This window comes from Toxotes jaculatrix, chromosome 4, assembly GCF_017976425.1.
Source record: "Toxotes jaculatrix isolate fToxJac2 chromosome 4, fToxJac2.pri, whole genome shotgun sequence".
Taxonomy (NCBI): domain Eukaryota; kingdom Metazoa; phylum Chordata; class Actinopteri; family Toxotidae; genus Toxotes; species Toxotes jaculatrix.
Window position 1 is genome coordinate 10155180 of NC_054397.1, and position 17366 is coordinate 10172545.

At 39.9% G+C, this 17366-nt stretch overlaps 1 protein-coding gene across 1 annotated transcript in view; it reads right to left on the reverse strand.

Annotated features, from left to right (window-relative positions):
* tet2 (tet methylcytosine dioxygenase 2) overlaps nucleotides 1–16854 on the reverse strand; it is a 29002-nt gene extending 12148 nt beyond the window's left edge. Inside the window, exon 1 of the mRNA XM_041035925.1 lies at nucleotides 16485–16854. The gene's annotated coding sequence lies outside the window, so the exon portion shown is untranslated. The remainder of the gene's footprint in view (nucleotides 1–16484) is intronic.
* Nucleotides 16855–17366: the final 512 nt, after the last annotated feature.

Sequence of the window (17366 nt, forward strand, 5' to 3'; positions counted from 1 at the left end):
CACCAAGAAGGAACCAGATTCACTGTTAAGTGTTAAAGTAAAAGAGTTAGTGTTGGGCATTAACGCTGGCTGACGGAGATGAAGTATGTTCAGATGTCCTTATACAGTATATATCATAAACCTGTATTTCAGATTAATGTGACTTCAGTTTCTCTTCCTCCTCCTCCTCCTACATTTACATTTGTATCTTGCATACATCTCTACCTGCTTAAGTTTGTTTACCTGTTTTTGACTCTCTTTACTGACTTTAACCAAGATTTTCCATTTAGCTTGCATTAATCGATATCATTTATTCAGAGATACTGTGCTTGTCCCTTAGCATTATTTTCCTACATATGTTGAAGACAAGACAAGATGCATTTTCCTAATAGTTAAGAATTCCTTAATTAGTGGTTTGTCTGCCTACATAACAACAACAGCACAACAACCACCTTCTACAATGTACACTCGTGAAATTTGAAACACTTGGGAGGGTTTGAAAAGTACATCAACCTTTTTGATTATAATACAATATGAAACCCAACAGTCTGATTCCAATAGATTGTACTGTAAAGCCAGTATATCTCATTAATCAGCCATTAACAGCCTTAATTTCTGCAATGCAATAGAGATAATAACAGGATCCTAATGAATTTATGAATACCAGCTACCTAATAAATAAATAAATAAATAAATAAATAAATAAATAAATAAATAAATAAATCAGCACAAGTCCACATTCACATAATCAGTCTGAATAATGTTAATTGATGGTGATAAGTGTCAGGGGTGTTAGATGCCTCTGGAATTACTTAGTTACATACAGCAGGCATATGATGAAGCATTCTGTCATCACACATAAGTTTTCACACTACGCACCTATTAGTCAAAGGGAGGGACAGTTCCAATTAGTCTTTTTAAAACTTTGGCACAGAATGTGTCCAGTAAACAGCAGTGTAAGAAAATATGTTCTTTTTTTTCGTGGATCTCCAAGACTCAGCCAATATGTTGTGCAAGGAAGTTGTTATAGCTGTAACTTTTTCTGATTTATGTTCTTAGAAATTCTAGTCAGCTAAACACTCTGTGTGTACTTAAAAAGTAAATAATGTCTTTGGAGCCCCAAGAGAAGCCTTGGGTCACAACTGCCAGCTGCTATGGTCAAGTTCAGAAAAATATGCTATACATATTTTACAATACAACCTTTGAAAACATAATTGGATCCAGCTTTAGATTCCCACAAAAGCCCCCCTGTTAATGTAAACCTACTATGGGCTCACTATAGGCACTGACTGATGTTTGGAGGGAAAAGGAATGAAATAAATTACTCAATATTTGAGGTACTGTGGCACGTTTCATTTGACATAATCGTGCGCCATCACTGAGCCTGATTATCACATCTGGAACCAGTTAGAGCTGCTTATGATTTTGGCAAAAGAGCCGTTGTCTTCAAAGGACATGTTTTATCCAAAGTCTGATAACCTATTTTGAAAAATGTTTGTGTACATACAGTATTGATTTCAACCACAAAATTCATAGCCTTTTAAAATCAGTTATTAATCATGTGTATTGTTTCACTCAATAAACAAAGGTAAGATTCAGTAATGCTTTGCAATTCATGTAAATGTCTAGGCTAGAAAAATAGCTATTTAACATTTTAAATATACATATAAATAGCTTATCTCTGGGGTGACTGTAGATTGGGCTAGATTGCAAAAGTTTCTTAGAAGGTTTTAAAATGGAGCACCTGCAGCTGTAGATGACATGAATTTTGTGTGACAGCTTCAGTCATCTTTCAGCCAAAAACTTATTTCGATCGCCTTTCAAAAAGTTTTAATTTCATAAAGTAATTCAAGACTTCAAGATACTGTGCTCTTTCAGAGACTGTACTTATTGTCAGGTTCCTGTTTTTCCTTAACCATAATGTCCAGCCTGGTCGAGTGGACCATGAATAGGGGGGTTTCTGTCATGCTTCTGTAATCGTGGGTCAGTCGACCGTTTGGACCAAGACGATCTGCACAGAAAAACTGTCAGGCCAGGCTCTGCCCAAGCAGGCGAGCTGGTCGACATAATGATCTCCTTCCTTGTGTCAATCACCCCTGCAGGACATTAGCAGCCCTTCAGACCCCCGAAGTTAGAGTGCTAAATCTCCCACTAACGAGCCAAGCTGTTACAAGGGTGTCTGGAAGCTCCCACCGTTGTCACGACAGAGAAACCAGCTGCCTGTTAGCAGGTGGAAGAGGGAAGGAGCACACAATGCCAGCCGTCAGGTCAGTGGCTGGAGAAAAGAGTCTGAGACATGTCTTTTCATCTGTGTTGGGTAAAGAGTGGGCATCTTGCATCCCAAACATTAACTTTTTTAGAAAGCCTGCCTTGTTAGGTTAATGAAAATTCATTTTTTCCACTATCCTATGCAACTTGAAAAACTTGAAAGCTTGTCATAAAACAGAAGAAAAGAGCCTCTAAATTCTCCTGTGTAATGTCTTTTTAAGGACAGTCTGTTTTTTTAATGAAAACAAATCAAGGGTCAAGGACAGTAGTCTAACAACTCAAACAAAATGACAACTATAAAACTATAAAACAGACAAGTTTAAACCATAGAGACTGAATAAAACTATTCATAAGTTTGCAAGTTATATTGAGACAGTACTGGAACCTGAAGATGAAAAGTCTCATGAGCTGCCCAGACAACAAGTTGCAGAACTAATCTCCTTTTTACTGCTGTCAGACACAGACGGATGTAAAATGCCACAGCGGGATACCACCACCAGCATTGTAATCAGAAGTGACACAGAGCCTCTTTATGATTATGTCAAAGTTATTAAAGTTGAAATGTGTTATTTTGACAAATGACTACGCAAAAACCGTGTGGGAGTTGTGAGATGTGCATGGCTCCATTGGATAAATGGCAAACGGTCTTGGCATCCAGAAGGCATCTTTATTCATACAAGGTGACGACGTGATGTCCTCTTCTGTGGGAAATCTGCTAATTTTATAGTGTGCTGTTTGGATTAGCATTGCTTTCTGATTATGAGCAGTCATACTCTGAATTTAGTGCAGAGAGTAGTGCATAGTGTTACAGTTTAATTGAATAATCTCAATGTAATTTCTGCTTGAACATTAACTAAAAATACTTAAGAACCAGCTGCACTGAGTTATGTACCATTTATCATTAACATATACAGTCAAGCACACAACTGGGACAAATTAGGAAATTAGAACCTCATGTTGCTTTGTTTTGTTTTTGCAGTGAACTCTAAACTCACTATGGGAACATCACTTTAACTCGGCTTGGTTTACAAAAAGGAGTAAACTAATGATCCCACCTTTTTTTACCTTCTGTCATACATAAGGCATCCAATCCCTGAAAATGTAACAATGAGATAAGGGGTGAATACCACTTCGCGACCCCATGTGACTACTCCTTTGTTTTGTCTGGCCCTTAGTGCAGTTTGTAAATGAGTAACTAAGTCAAGAGGTGAACACTGGTGCTAAGCTGCTCTCAGTGCAGCTCCATTCCTATGGGACATTCCAGGGTTTACAAAGGACCGAGCGGAGCCAAGCAGCTTGTCACAGTTGGATACACCCACACTGACAACAAAAAAAAAATCTTTGCAAACCCAGAACAAAGCCAGAGATCCCAGCTGAGTGTGTGCGCGCCTGTATGCATACAAACATACAAACACCCACACCAATTACAAAATGTTGTAAGTCCAACTTTATGGACTATGCTTGCTTTAAGATATTAGGAGTACTGGCTGTATTCTCTTCATTATTTATTAGATTCACAGTGAGATCTATTTTTGCTCCGGAAGTAGAGCACTAAACTAAACCAGAGGCATGGCGTTGCAGTGACTTTGGTGGGGATGCCTGGTGGAAGTTAAAATGCTTTGATCTATTTTGGTTTTCTTTCTAGTAGCTAATGTCCAACAGGGAAATGAGCACTCTGTTACAGTTCGTGATATAACTCAACTTGCTTGGCTTGAACTGGATTCCTAACAAAGCTTCCTTTCCCTCCAGATGTCAGTTTCTTTGTCTCTATATGCTGTTGTTTGGTTTCCCTCTCTCTCCCACAACCTCACCTACAGTTCTCTCCCCTGTAATTACACTTCAGGTTCCTCTGTACTTCTATCTGCCATTTATCTACTTCCCTCCTGTGCAGTCTATCATCTCGTCTGGTCAGTTATGAACCTGGCTGCTAAGTGCTGTTGTAGAAATCTAGACAGTCATTGCCCGTAGTTACTGCCTATGCAGCTATGTATTTGTTGGGATTTATAGATGGTCAGTTGCTTTAGTGCTTTGAAGCCTGGGGGCAAGGATGGACTCTTGGACACAGTGTGATCAGTGTTGTAAATGTAAATGGACACAGTTTGCACAAGAGTCATTTAAGGGCAGCAGTTAATGCACATGACAGCAGAGCCTTATTTAAACAGTGAGATGTCCTGTTTTTAATATAGCTATGCTTAACCAAATGCAAGAGTATAATATTGTGTTTTGCTACAAATCTATTATTGTGGATATTTATCACTACCTCCTGTAGTAGTATAAGGCTTTGTCTTTACAACAGTAGTGTGACAAAGTTTAATACACTGGACTCAAACTGTGTTTTTGTTATTCTCAGAGAGAGCCAGTGAAATATGAGAGCTGCCATGGTAGATGGGGTCTATTTGGCGTGACTTGGCAGCCGTATGTGACATTCACCACTAACGACAGCTGCTGGGAGACTCAGGTCTCTGCACTTTCAGGTTGAGATCTAGGCAGCTGGGCTAAAGAGCCCTGCTGTTGAAGAGAGCAAGAAGGGGAGCCCTGTAAATCAAACACGCCCTTGCCAAGCCACACCGCTGTTTTGTAGAATAATCACAAGAATAAGCCATAATCTCAAGTGCACATTTCCTTTTCTTTGCTGAAACAGGCCCATTTGCATTTTCCTGTTTAAAAGATAAGAACATGGAGCATGCATCCAGTCCACAGACTATAAATTTTAAGAGCACTTAGTAATGGTAAAAGCCATATGCCTTATGAACAATAAAGTCTGTTTAATATGAATATTCACCATAAAATCACTTGATTGAATTTTAGAACTTTAGCAAACAGTAACTTCACTACTATAACTCAACACTAAGCCAACTACAACTTTAAAACATGTAACTTTCACACAGCTGAGCTTTTCAGCAGACGTGTTAACAGTTAATCATCACCTTGTCCAATATTAATAGTAAATAGTAACTATCACTTGCTACTCTTGGCCACTTTCCTAGTCTCTGAACCACTAATGTACTGATGCAAAGTAAAATCCTGTCTTGATATTTGTTTCATGTAACTCAGACTTAAATTTGATTCAATATGAAAGTATCAATATATATTGAAAAGTCATTCACTGGGAAGAATTAAATTTTAGAGATGAACCAACCTCACATCTAACTCAAACAAACATAAAGACAAATAATAATGATATGGAGAAGGAAATTTCGGTAAAGCCAAATCCTTGTTTGCAACAGAAATTTAGGTAATACTGTAATGGCAGTACATGCTGACAGACTGGAGTTAGACAGTTCAGACTGCATGCAGCAGAGTTGCGAGTGAAACCTCATCCTTAGCAACCCCTACCAGTCTAATTAGGTCAGATGACTTGCATTCTACAGTGTTTTAAATCCCTCCCGTAAATATAGAGCTGGACCTGCTGCTCTGTAAACCTCATGACCTCTGACAACATTTTCACAACTCTGCATTCCAGCTGACTATGTAAACAAAAGAGATGTATGCTAAAAAAAACAAAAACAAACAAAACAAACAAACAACAAAGAAAGCAGTTTCTTAAGGATCATTTTTAAATCTAAGTGTGAATTACTGTTGTTGTCAGTGTGATCGCAGCACAAACTCATACTTACTACACCTTCAAACTAAGTGTGATATATCCAGTTTTTGATGCCATCCCATAAAACAGCCTGAAATAGCTCTCGAGAAGAGTTTTTAGCAAACACATGATGTTTGGCAGTACTCCATTATTCCATCTGTGTAGACCTTTTGAATTATGACAGTTAATGACATATGGCTGGAATATGAACAGAGGGGGGGTTGACTCCACTGGTGAGAGTTTGGGGGAAAAGTGAAGGGGGTGGACTGGAAAGTCTGGAAGGTCACAACATACCAAGTCATAAAGCCCAATGTGAAGTAAAGTGTTCGTAGCATGTGTTGTTGCTGACAGTCAAATGCTCGTCAGGCACGGTGGGACAGATGTTCCTTCATGTTCTGCATCTCACGTAATCTCGCAGTCAGGCACCTAACACTTGTGATTTATGTCACATGGCACACTCATGCAGTGTGTACAATGCACCTCACATGGTTGCTTGTGCTCCCTCTCCTTCTTTTTTATCAGTCGGAACATATGACACCCTCCACCCTGCCTAAGAAACAGAAGCCCCCTGTGTCTGCAGTCATTTCTATAATCCTCCAAATTTACATGCTAGGCAGATCTTTGCAACATTTTCTTTGTGCTTTGATCTTGTTGCAGTTCTGTCATATGAAGAACCTTAATAACATGAAGCCTCTACACCTTGATAGCACTCCAGCCAACATGGACAGAGGAAATATCTAAACAAATAAAACATGAAAATGAAGTCCAGAACAAAAAATGAGATAAAAGTGGACCACACACACTGGTCAGAGCTCTGTGCCATCTTTCCATTTCCTCATTTGTCAGATCAGAGCGACACATCTTTTTCTTTTTCCTTAAAGGAATAGTTTGACATTTTGGGAAATATACTTGTTTGCTTACATGAAGAGCGTCACATGAGAACAATGCCCCTCTCATGCATGTACCCCAAATATAAAGCTGCTCCAGGAAGTCACTGCTCCTAGCCAAATAATAGTTCAGGACTAACCTTCTGCAAAACCACAGCTTGCCATTTTTACAGTTTGATTTGTGTATGGACTAAACAAGTAAAATGCTGCATATTTATTTGTGAGCTTTAGAGTAACTGAGAAGCTTGATACTGTATTTTACTTTTGGACTAAGCCAGGCTAATAGCTTAGCTATTGTGCTAAGCTAAGCTAAGCTATGCTAAGCTAAGTGGCTGCTGGCTGTAGCTTCATGTTTACTGTAGGCTACAAACGTGATGAACGTGAGGGTGGCATCAATCTTCTCATCTAACTCTTACCACAAAGCAAATTCTGAAATGTCAAATGTGAACAAATAATCTGAAACATTATGGTGCAGCTCTGTTTTAGACCATGGTTGTGAACCCACTTTTATTGATATACATATAGCTTCAGTTGTCCCTAACTAAAGGTTGATCCCTCTATCTCATGTTTGTGGCACATGCAGCTTCTGTTTTACATTAAGATGTGGTGATCTTCTGTATTGGTTACTGATGCAGATGCAGATACATGTGTAGGTTATTATCAGGAATGCAGCTTGAGTATGTGTGTTAGTGATGTGACTCATGTTGGTTCCATTAGTAACAGCAAAGATTTCTGCATGAGGAACTTTACTTTGCACTGTTACAACCTCAGGTCTAGTTGTTATGTCAGGTAGAGCCTTGCAGTTTCCTGTTGATTCTCATTGTGCCCTAATCATCATCAAAATCTGCAGGTAAATCAGTTTCCTGAAAAATTGAACCCTGACAAACAATTTACTCCTTCTTTCAAGTAAATAGCACATGAAAATCTCCTTACATTTGAACTGGAGGCACTGTATCTGTTATTTTTTTACATCATCTAGCAACCATTTCTTATATTTTCAAGGCCTTTTCTAAAGTGTTGTTGGATTTTCAGTGACACATGCACACAAATACATGTAAATGCTATTCTGCATCTCAATTTTTGTCTTTGAATCCAAAGACAAGATTAACAGAGAAACACATAAGACATACACTTCTGTTTGTAATTTCTTCCCTAGGGAGCCTCCTCCCCCTCCAGAAAAGAAAAAGGGATCTGTACAATCTACATTGTTCTTTATGTCTAATGCAAGACAGATGTGGCCGAGTTGTGGAGACCTCCTCTCCAGTCTTTATGCTTCCACAGGTTTGTGTCTTTGCCTTCTTTTATTGTATTTTGACATCTTTCAATTAACCATAGCATTCTTTGAGCAAATTAATTTGAACAGCTAAATTAAAAAAAAAAAAAATTACAGTGAAGCTGAGAAAGTCAAAGGGAGACGCAAGCAAAATAAGAATGGTGTATTCAGTTTAAAGACACAATAGTAAGAAGTGCTGAGCTTATTTGGTCAACTGATAGACCTGCCTCAAGTTAAAAAAAAGATAGGAGGGCCAGGAGAGATTATCTGGCACCTTCATAATAATAAGCCATATCCAAATGCTCATAGCCATAATTAAGATCAGTGTCAACACTAATCCAAGATGTTTGATTATTATGTACAGGGTTCAGTGGGCTTTGTCTGTTTGAAGCGCAGGAAGCAGTGGGCAAGATATGAAATATATTTACTCGTAAAGAGCCACAAGGTTCTCTTCTGAGGTAGATAGAAGTCAGTGATGGCAACATTTAAAGGACCCAAGGACATAACCAGTTTTGTCGAGTCTAGTCTCCATGAGCAAGGTTGAACTGGCTGAACTACTGACAGTTGTTACTTGATACAGTCCATTTTGTGTATCTAAAACCCTGAGACTAATGGACAAATCCTTCAGAACCTTGAGACTATTAAATTAGATTAAGAAGTTTAAGGTACTGATTTAGAATTAGTATATAAGCATTTATTATATAGTTGAGTTTGAAGATATCCCTTGTTTTTGTGCTTTAAGATTTGAGAGAGCTTCAGAGTGTGAAGGAGGTTTGAGCATCATATTAATGTAAGAGATAAAGATAAGAGATGGCAAGATTTTCTAGATGACATTGGTATGATTAACTTCACAGCTTTTGTTGTAGGGGATAAACCCCACCTCTACATTTCTGACACAACTTGTTTGACAGGTATTCTGGGAAAACTGTACTGACAACAATCACACGCAAAACATCATGCTGGCAAGTGTTACTTCTACTCTTGGTCTACTCAAATCAGTCTCATTTGTTCAGCATTTTAACATTTTTCTGAGACTTCTACTTGAAAACATGAAAGACCAGATAGTAATGTATTTCTTTAACTTTTTGATTATAACACAGAAATATGAACATTTGACTAATACTGAAACTGCCCAAACAACTGCTGATAATAGACCACAGTTTCATAGATCATATCTAGCAACCATCAGCCTTTCCTCTAAATAAAAAACACGTTAGAAAAACAGAGACATTTCCATTCATGTCAGCGTAGAATGTTTCCCAGAAGAGGTCAATCCTGATAGTAGGTAACAGTTGAACATTAGCCCAGATCTGACTTCATAAACCTGTTAGTCTTGGATTTTTCCTGTTTGATCAGCACAACCTGAGAACAAACGCTGCCTAGCTTGGAAGCACCCTGTGCAAAGTTTACACACTGAGTCTAAACCTTTTTCTGTGCCTTCAAGCTGCATCACATGGAGACTCTAATTAAGAAATGGGCTTCTGAGCGTATAAGCCCACTATCCTGCCCTCCAACCCCTCACAGTTCTGCACAGTCCTTCCAAGCTGCCTGTCTCTTTTGCCCTCCGAACCTTTATCTATGCAACAGTCAATATATCTGACTAACTTGATGAACTATACACAGAGCAAAGTTAATTTCTTTCAGAGTACATGGTAGCCATGGCGACCATCTTATGAGCGCTCCAAAGCCCATCTGGTCTAAACATTACCCCAGCACGGCTGACTGCAGAGAAGGCTGCTTTGCCGCGGTGTGCACATGTGCTTTATGCATTGATCCTGCCAGTAAATCAATAGTGCCACATATTCAGAAACCTACATTTGTACTTATGCGGATCAACACCTTTAAAATTGCATTTTAAAAAAGTGTTGAATCGCAAAACCTGAAATAGTACATTTGCAGTGCACTTTTTTTCTGATTTAAACCGTAAAAGGTTGCACTATTTTAAATGTAAGATAATCTACCCCTTGTGTTGTCTTGAGCTACTGCATTTTATTTTTAGAGCCTTACCAATAAAGACATTGCTCTCAGCTGAAATAGTAATGAAAGAAACACTTTATATTAGCTATTTCCTCTTCATTCATTTTCCCATCATTACAATCTGTCATGAGATGGAAATCTCAAATACATAGCCAAGTGATGTACAAATGCTGATTCCCATGTTTCTTCAATTCGCCCTCCAGCCTGCAAGTCTTGGCATGTGATTAGCTCACAGGCACATTTATTTAGCAAATAATTCCTTTCTGTTTGCATGATCCAAATCCAAACCAGCTTCCAATTAAACAGGAAGCGGAGGTGAACAGTAAACAGAGCGAAGGGAAACATTATTGTAGGAGGGAAATTAAAACATGGCACACAACATGGCAGTGAAGGAATTCTAAATGGGCTTGACACCAGGGCAGATTTCAGTTTCATGGAAGACTGAGCTACATATATGGGGTTCACCATGAACAAAAAGCAAGGCAAGTTTATCCATTTCTACTGTCTTTCTTCTTCTGTTCCTCAAATGTGAAGCCAAAAATATATTGTAGTAGTGCCTAGAATAATTCTGATTTAGAAAAATTTGCTATGTGCTCTTTTGTCATGTGGAAAGTGAATGTAGTGATATTCTTTCCCTTCATTGGTTTCTAAGCAGCCTGACCTAAGCCACTGTTGCTAAGCGCCCTTTTTCCCTCCACTGAGTGAGAGGCACGTGACTCTCATTGAATAGAAATCACAAATCCTTCTGAGTGAGGGATATTTTCTGTGATTCATGGCTTCAGTTTAAGGATGTATAAACCTTTCACCGCATTTCTCACACCTCAACAATTCATCAGCAAGTACTTAACACAATAAGTTCTTAAAAGTGATCCTCGTATTGTTTTAGTGTTCCCTTAAAGACAGTCAGTCATGTTCTGCCGTGTTAACTGGTGTTTTTCCACATAAAAACTGTATTTGTGCCTACCTTAGCTTTACGACTGTTATGTTGGTAGTGAAGCTAATATAGCAATTGGATGAATGGAAATTGTGCATGAATGCTGCAAGATCATCCCATTGAGGAGTCTCTATCCATTCAGACCCAAAGCAAAAATCAGACTTTGAAACTTTCCCAATACAAATACATATATGGGCGCAAAACCAGACTGATTGTCATTGAGCAGTCCGGCTTGGAAAGACACCAGCTGCTGCACTCGTACATTCCACTTAGGAAACCTAATATTGAGGCTGAGCCGCGTGAAGCCCTCAGAAATAGGTAGTGATGTCATTCAAAACCTTTGGTAGGGTTACGCTTGTAAATGACATTCAGGACCAGCTGTCTGTCTTTGTGGTTCTTGTGTAGACAACAGGGGGCCATGGGGCCTAACCTTTTCAATGACAGCTTCTAGCAGCAAAACCATCCATATCTGACAGCCATTTTAGAGGAAGGCAAACAGCCATCAGAAGCAGTTGTTTGGATCACCATGAACTGCTTTAAGATTGTGCTATTATGACAAAGCTTTGCATATGATGTGACAGGGGCATTAGCTATAGAAAGCTTTTCAGATATTGATCTAGATTAGCTTTTTTTTCTTTGCCAGAAGATGAATTCGGACAAGCTATATTGTCCTAAAAGCAAACTTCATTTTTACAATGAACTTCTCAGGATTAAAGCTCTTGAAAAGCTCCCTCATTGTCACACATTTAATTTAACTGGAACTGATTGACCTCTATACATCTTGACATTAGAAGCTTGCTAAGGGTCAGATACTAGCATGAGGTTAGGTCACTTTTCAAGATTTGTCGGACATATTGATGGCCTGTGTGCAAGTTTTCTACCTCATCACACGTTGTTAAGCCTTTTGTTCAAAAAGCTGCCTCTCGGCTGGTAAGTCTTCCTCCCTCCAATACTGAAACACCAACATTTTTGTCTGCAAATGTTCAACTTGTTGACTGACAAATAAATAACTTTTTAACCGTCCCTCTCAAGAGCTATAGCTTAATTTCACTTACATTCAAAAAAGATTATTTTTACTTCTAGAACCAGCAAAGTTTCTCCAAATTCTTCTCAAACCAAGTTTTCTCAACAAATCAATAATTCATGTAAAACAGTCCAACATGATGGAAAGTGTCACTATGGAGTCAGATGTGCCTATGCCACATTTAGGTGTTTGAATGTTCCTCATGCATTGAGATTTTTGATGACAATACCCATGAAACTTTACAAATATTGTAATTTTGTTTTCATACCCAAAAGCTGGAACTGTAAAGGGAGTTTATGAAATTATCTTTTTTGACAGAAAAGTTTACAGCCAAGTTTGTTCTCCTGATTTGCCATTGTTGAGGCCTTCACCTTCGCAGCAGCTATTCGCTATCAAAGTGGCATTAACATAAGAAAAGGCCTGCTCCCAGTCTCGCCACGTTGAGCACAGGCGCCGTTGTGACTCTTAATTTCTTTTTTTTTAATTCTTAACTTCTCGGATCGGAACCGGCGAAAACCAAGCAGATTGCCAGATTGCAGATTGTCCAAGCGTAGGAGGAGCGGCCCGGCGAGAAGCGGGAAGAGATGCTATTCGCTTTGGGGCGGTTACGTAACATCTCACTCGCCTCTCTCTCTGCGGAATGCCAGGATAGTGTTTGTAAACAGAGCGGCCATGTGCATGTGCTCACGTGGAGGAAGCTTTTGAGTCGCTGCCCTCGCTGTCTCACCCCTGAGGTAAACCCTGACATCGATACATGCTCACAGGGCCAGCAATACTCCCTCCAGCCCTGTGCCACTCAAACAGAGCCTTATCACTCACACTCCATAATTACGCCTCAGTCGGTTAACAACGCGCAGCCTCGTGGAAAAAGAAGGCTACAAGTCATATTTAGGATTCACAGTGTGTCTGGTGTGGTAATTACTGATAACATTTTTGTCTCTTAGACTCATAAAAGTATTATTACAATTGCACATTTCCAGTGATGACCAATAAACCGCTCCCAAGCCATAATTACATCAAAGTCTCTTTAACAAGGTAGGGCCTTCATGGGGGACTGAAAGCCAAGTTTCTTGTTAGGGTTTTGGGTGGATCTGGTTTGGCAATTACTGATAACTGGCATATTTTTGGTGATATGGCTGGCAAGCACGTAACTCTCCCAAACCCACAACAGTTTGCAGTACCTGTCCAGTGCAGTGTCCACACACTCACAGATTCACAGGTCAAAAGACCGTTTGGTACATTCAACAGGCTTCAGAGCTGATCAGTACATAAAGCATGGATAACTGCGCAGTTCATCGTAAAACTCATGCAAATATCATGATGAGTAAAATGACAAATAGCATGCTTTGAAACCTTCTCTATAAAAACTCCACAGGGATGACTGCAGCTAACACCATTCAACCTCATCCAGTAAATCCCCATGTTTTTTTCACATTTTCCAGTGCTTTTAGTTTGCAGCCTGGCTTTCATTAACAAGGAAATTCACACAGCTGTGCATGACTGAAGGTAAATTCTGTGAAAAAAGTATAAAAATGTGTGTTACACAGTGACAACATTGTCATGCTCAGATTCCATTGCAGAAACACCTGATTGTGGTTTGCTGCTTCTCCCTTGCTCTCTATTGAAACAAACAACCCCCAATAGCAGACAAGAGGGAAATCAATACTGTAGAAATCAATACAACACTCAGTATCTCGCCATTTTGTCTCAGGAAAGCAGTCTAGCTATGTCCAGCCAGCCAGCAGGTAGTGAAATCTAAAATGTCTTGCCTGCCACTGGGCCTGTTTCTCTGTCATTTGTGTCACAGCCCCTGGCTGGAAATATGATGCGTGGGCTGGACAGAGAAAGGTCAGAGGTGAGGGCTTGGGTATTGTAAGTGGACAGCATTGTTGTAGAACACTATGGCAACTGGACATTCTTCCCAAAGGTGATATTGTCTTTCCCCTGGGAGTGACATAAAGGGGACTTACAGCCATGACGAAGGAGCAATCCAACCGCACGGCTTTATCTGTAGGTGTGGATAGATGAGAGAAGCTATGTGCATGTGATTGATCTATCTGGCCCTTCCCCCACTGAGCCCTCTATAGGCCCATTAATGCTCTGGTGCCTTTTCAGCTGCTGACGTAACAGTAGCCATGCAGAGCCTCATGAAAACACCTCCAGTGAGACTGTGTGTTTTTAGTTTTTAGTTTTAGAATGTGGAGTTGTTATGCAGGTCAGGATTAGCATTTGTAAATCCTGCATACAGTGCCACTGAACACAAAGGGAAACACACATTGTACATTATTACAACCATTAATGATGTGCTTTCATTAGTATGCAATCCATCCAAACTATGCAGCAGATATAGAGTGGAATGTGATGTTTAATGAGCTTAAGGAGCACTAAAAAAATAAATCAAGAAATCAAAAGTAGACTTGTTGTGGCCTAGTTTGAGCTGTTCAAAAAACAGTTTTACAAATTTTTTAATTTTATTTCTAAGGTTGAGTAAATAAAAACAAAAAAAAAACGGCTGGGATTTCCTAATCTGGTTGCTCACATGAACCATTTTCCTCAGTTTCTTAACATTATGAATGGGGCTATGGGATCACCACAAATGCACAAGCCCGTACATGTACACACACACACACACACAGAAGAGTGGATCACCTGATCTTATGCAGCCACAACATACTTTATGAATACTATGGAGAACACCACTGCTTAAGCTCTTGTGTTGACACTACAGAGTCAATGGCCATGCTTGCCATATCAAAACACTGTCATGCCCTTGCGTCAGAGGGGCACGCCGCCATTGTTGGTTCAAAAGTTTCCTGACAGTTCACTAGGAGTAAAAATGGGATTCTCTTCCTCTACAAGCAGATACTATTTTTTAGACTGGAGTGTGTGTGTGTGCTTGTGTGTGTGCTTGTGTGAGTGTGTTGTGTAATAGCTACATGCTCTGCAGGCAACCACGGAAATGGTTTGGTGCTTGGTGATCATTTGACAGTCACCTGACTTTATTTTGACTTCACTGTCCCTTCACCCTCTTGTTCTTTTATCCATGCATTTCACACTGTCAATGGGATGTTCAATATTCACTTAAGGTTTCAGTAGACTTCAGCACTGACTTAAAGTACTACTGAAGTCCTACATTGCTCCTGCAGACAGCCTACACTGTTGAGCTACAATGCCCAATTAAAGGTCAGTCATTATTCTCCACCTTCCAAGCATGCCTTTACTTTGCTTTTTACCTGGGGCCATGCTGTTCCTACGTTACGACTGTGGTCAGTAGAATACACAAACCCAATACACAAACCTGAGGGAGATCTAATGATTCTAAAGATTCTAATGGGCTATTCAGATGTTAATCTTGAAGAAGCTGTTAGTGAATTCAGGGTAAAAAAAGCTAACAACAAATTAGCGCTTTGATAACTGAGATGAGACCTGATGTCCTATAACAAATCTAGGCTTTTTTCCAGACAACTACTGCTGATAAGTATCTCACTGCTATCACTCTATTATCGTACTTGTACAAAACATACAATCCTGCCAAGTTACTATTGGTTTAAGTTGAGTCAATTAATAATATGTTTGTTGCTGTTCTAAATCCCCTGTTTAGCCTCTAGTTTAAAAAAAAAGAAGAAGAAGAAGAAGAAAAGAAAAACCTGCTCCAGAATTACCATTCTTGTTCCCCCAGTTAATGGTGCAGTAGGATTGAGTTTCAGTTCCTTCAGAGCTTTCTGACCTTGTCTGCCTTCAACTACACTCTACTACCACAATTCTCTTCTCTTTTGCTTCTCCCTGGGATTTGCCTTTTGTGTCTTCTTGTCATTCAGTGGTGAAAGCAATGAAAGGTGATTCACAGAGATACTCAAAGCCAGAAGCTATTCTACTGCTGTGCAGACAGTAAGCACTTACTGCTGGACATGTCCAGGTTGGACTTTTACTCTTCTACATACAGTCTCCCTCCTGAACAACACAAGCAAACACATACATAGCCATGGATATGCAAATAAGTAGCCCCAGAGGGTAATACTATGTACATCTAAACATATTTAATGAAAAGTACCATCTTTCTGTAATTGCCATTAATTACACATAAATGTTAAAAATGTGTTTCCCCTCTTAAAACAAACACTCATACAATAACACACATATTACACACTCAGACACACCTTTAAGAAAATGTGCCTAACAAAAAAAGTAAGGTTGAAATGTTAAGCAAAGAAAGAGAGCATTACACAGGCATTTACATTATGCTTAAAGAAAAACTCCTGAACAAGCAGTCTTAAGTACACCATTTTCTATGATGCATTCAAAAGCAGCAAGAATGTTGAGTGAACACATAGGAAAACAGAGGAGGTGTCTTTCAATTTCTGCTGGCAAAAAAAGAAAGAAAATCGTCAGCCATGTTGGAGTAGCTTTATCTAATATCCCCTCCTTATTATGTTGGCTCTTGCTTTTACCGTGGGGGACATTTGCTTCACCTCGCCTGATACAAAAACCACCAAAAATACACCCAAGGTTAAAGGGGAATAAGGATAAGAAGGGTATTAACCCACTGAGCAAATTCTCACCTCCGTTTTACGTCCCTCCACTTTGTAGAAATTCCAACAAACCGTCTGGATCTCCTCTTTAACAAATCCTAAAGGGCAGCCATCTTGCCTCCTTCTGTTCTATGAAACAGACTATCCTCCACATCAATATTCATGGAAACCACTCTGACGTCGGCTCTCATCATCAGGAGAAGCCCGGGTGTCGCTGTTTGCCGGCTTGAGAAGCACACTCATATGTGACTCTAGTGTAAGGCAGCACAGGCACGCAGAGTGGACAAGATGTTGCTGCAGGTCAGGGGGACGAGCCTTTGCTTTGCTGGCAAACTCAAATAATCACAAAATCACTTTCCTGCTGAGTCCTTCCCACACAAAGAGACAGGTTTTCTTTCCCCCCTCTGCTCCCTCCTCTTTTTTTTTTCTTCTTCCCTCAGCCGCACACAATAGTGAACACTATGATGGCTGCCCTGAAGCACTGGAGTGGATTCAGTGAACAGGACAGGACTCCACCCCCAGTGCACTTTATGTTGAATATTGCACTGGTCTCAACTGCCTGACTGTGCCTGACTGAGTAGAAGGTACCTCCACCCCCTTCCTTTTCTCAGACAGGAAGCCAAGTGACTCAGGGTTTTTCCCTCCCTTTTCACTCTGTCTATCTTGACTTCCTTCTTTCATTTTCTTTCTTCCTCTGCCATAGGTTACAAAAGTTCCCCTTTGGTGTAATAGCACTCAGTTTGGAGAGCATTACAGCAACAATCAGATGCGGCCAGTTTGTAGCCCAACCAGTTGAGCAACGCACTCATTTCCAACGGCCGTGTCTTATTTTGGCACTCCTTGGCTGGCTGGCTGGCTGGCTCATTTTTAGAGTGGGGTGTAAGACAACTCTCCAGCCTGCATACAGACAGC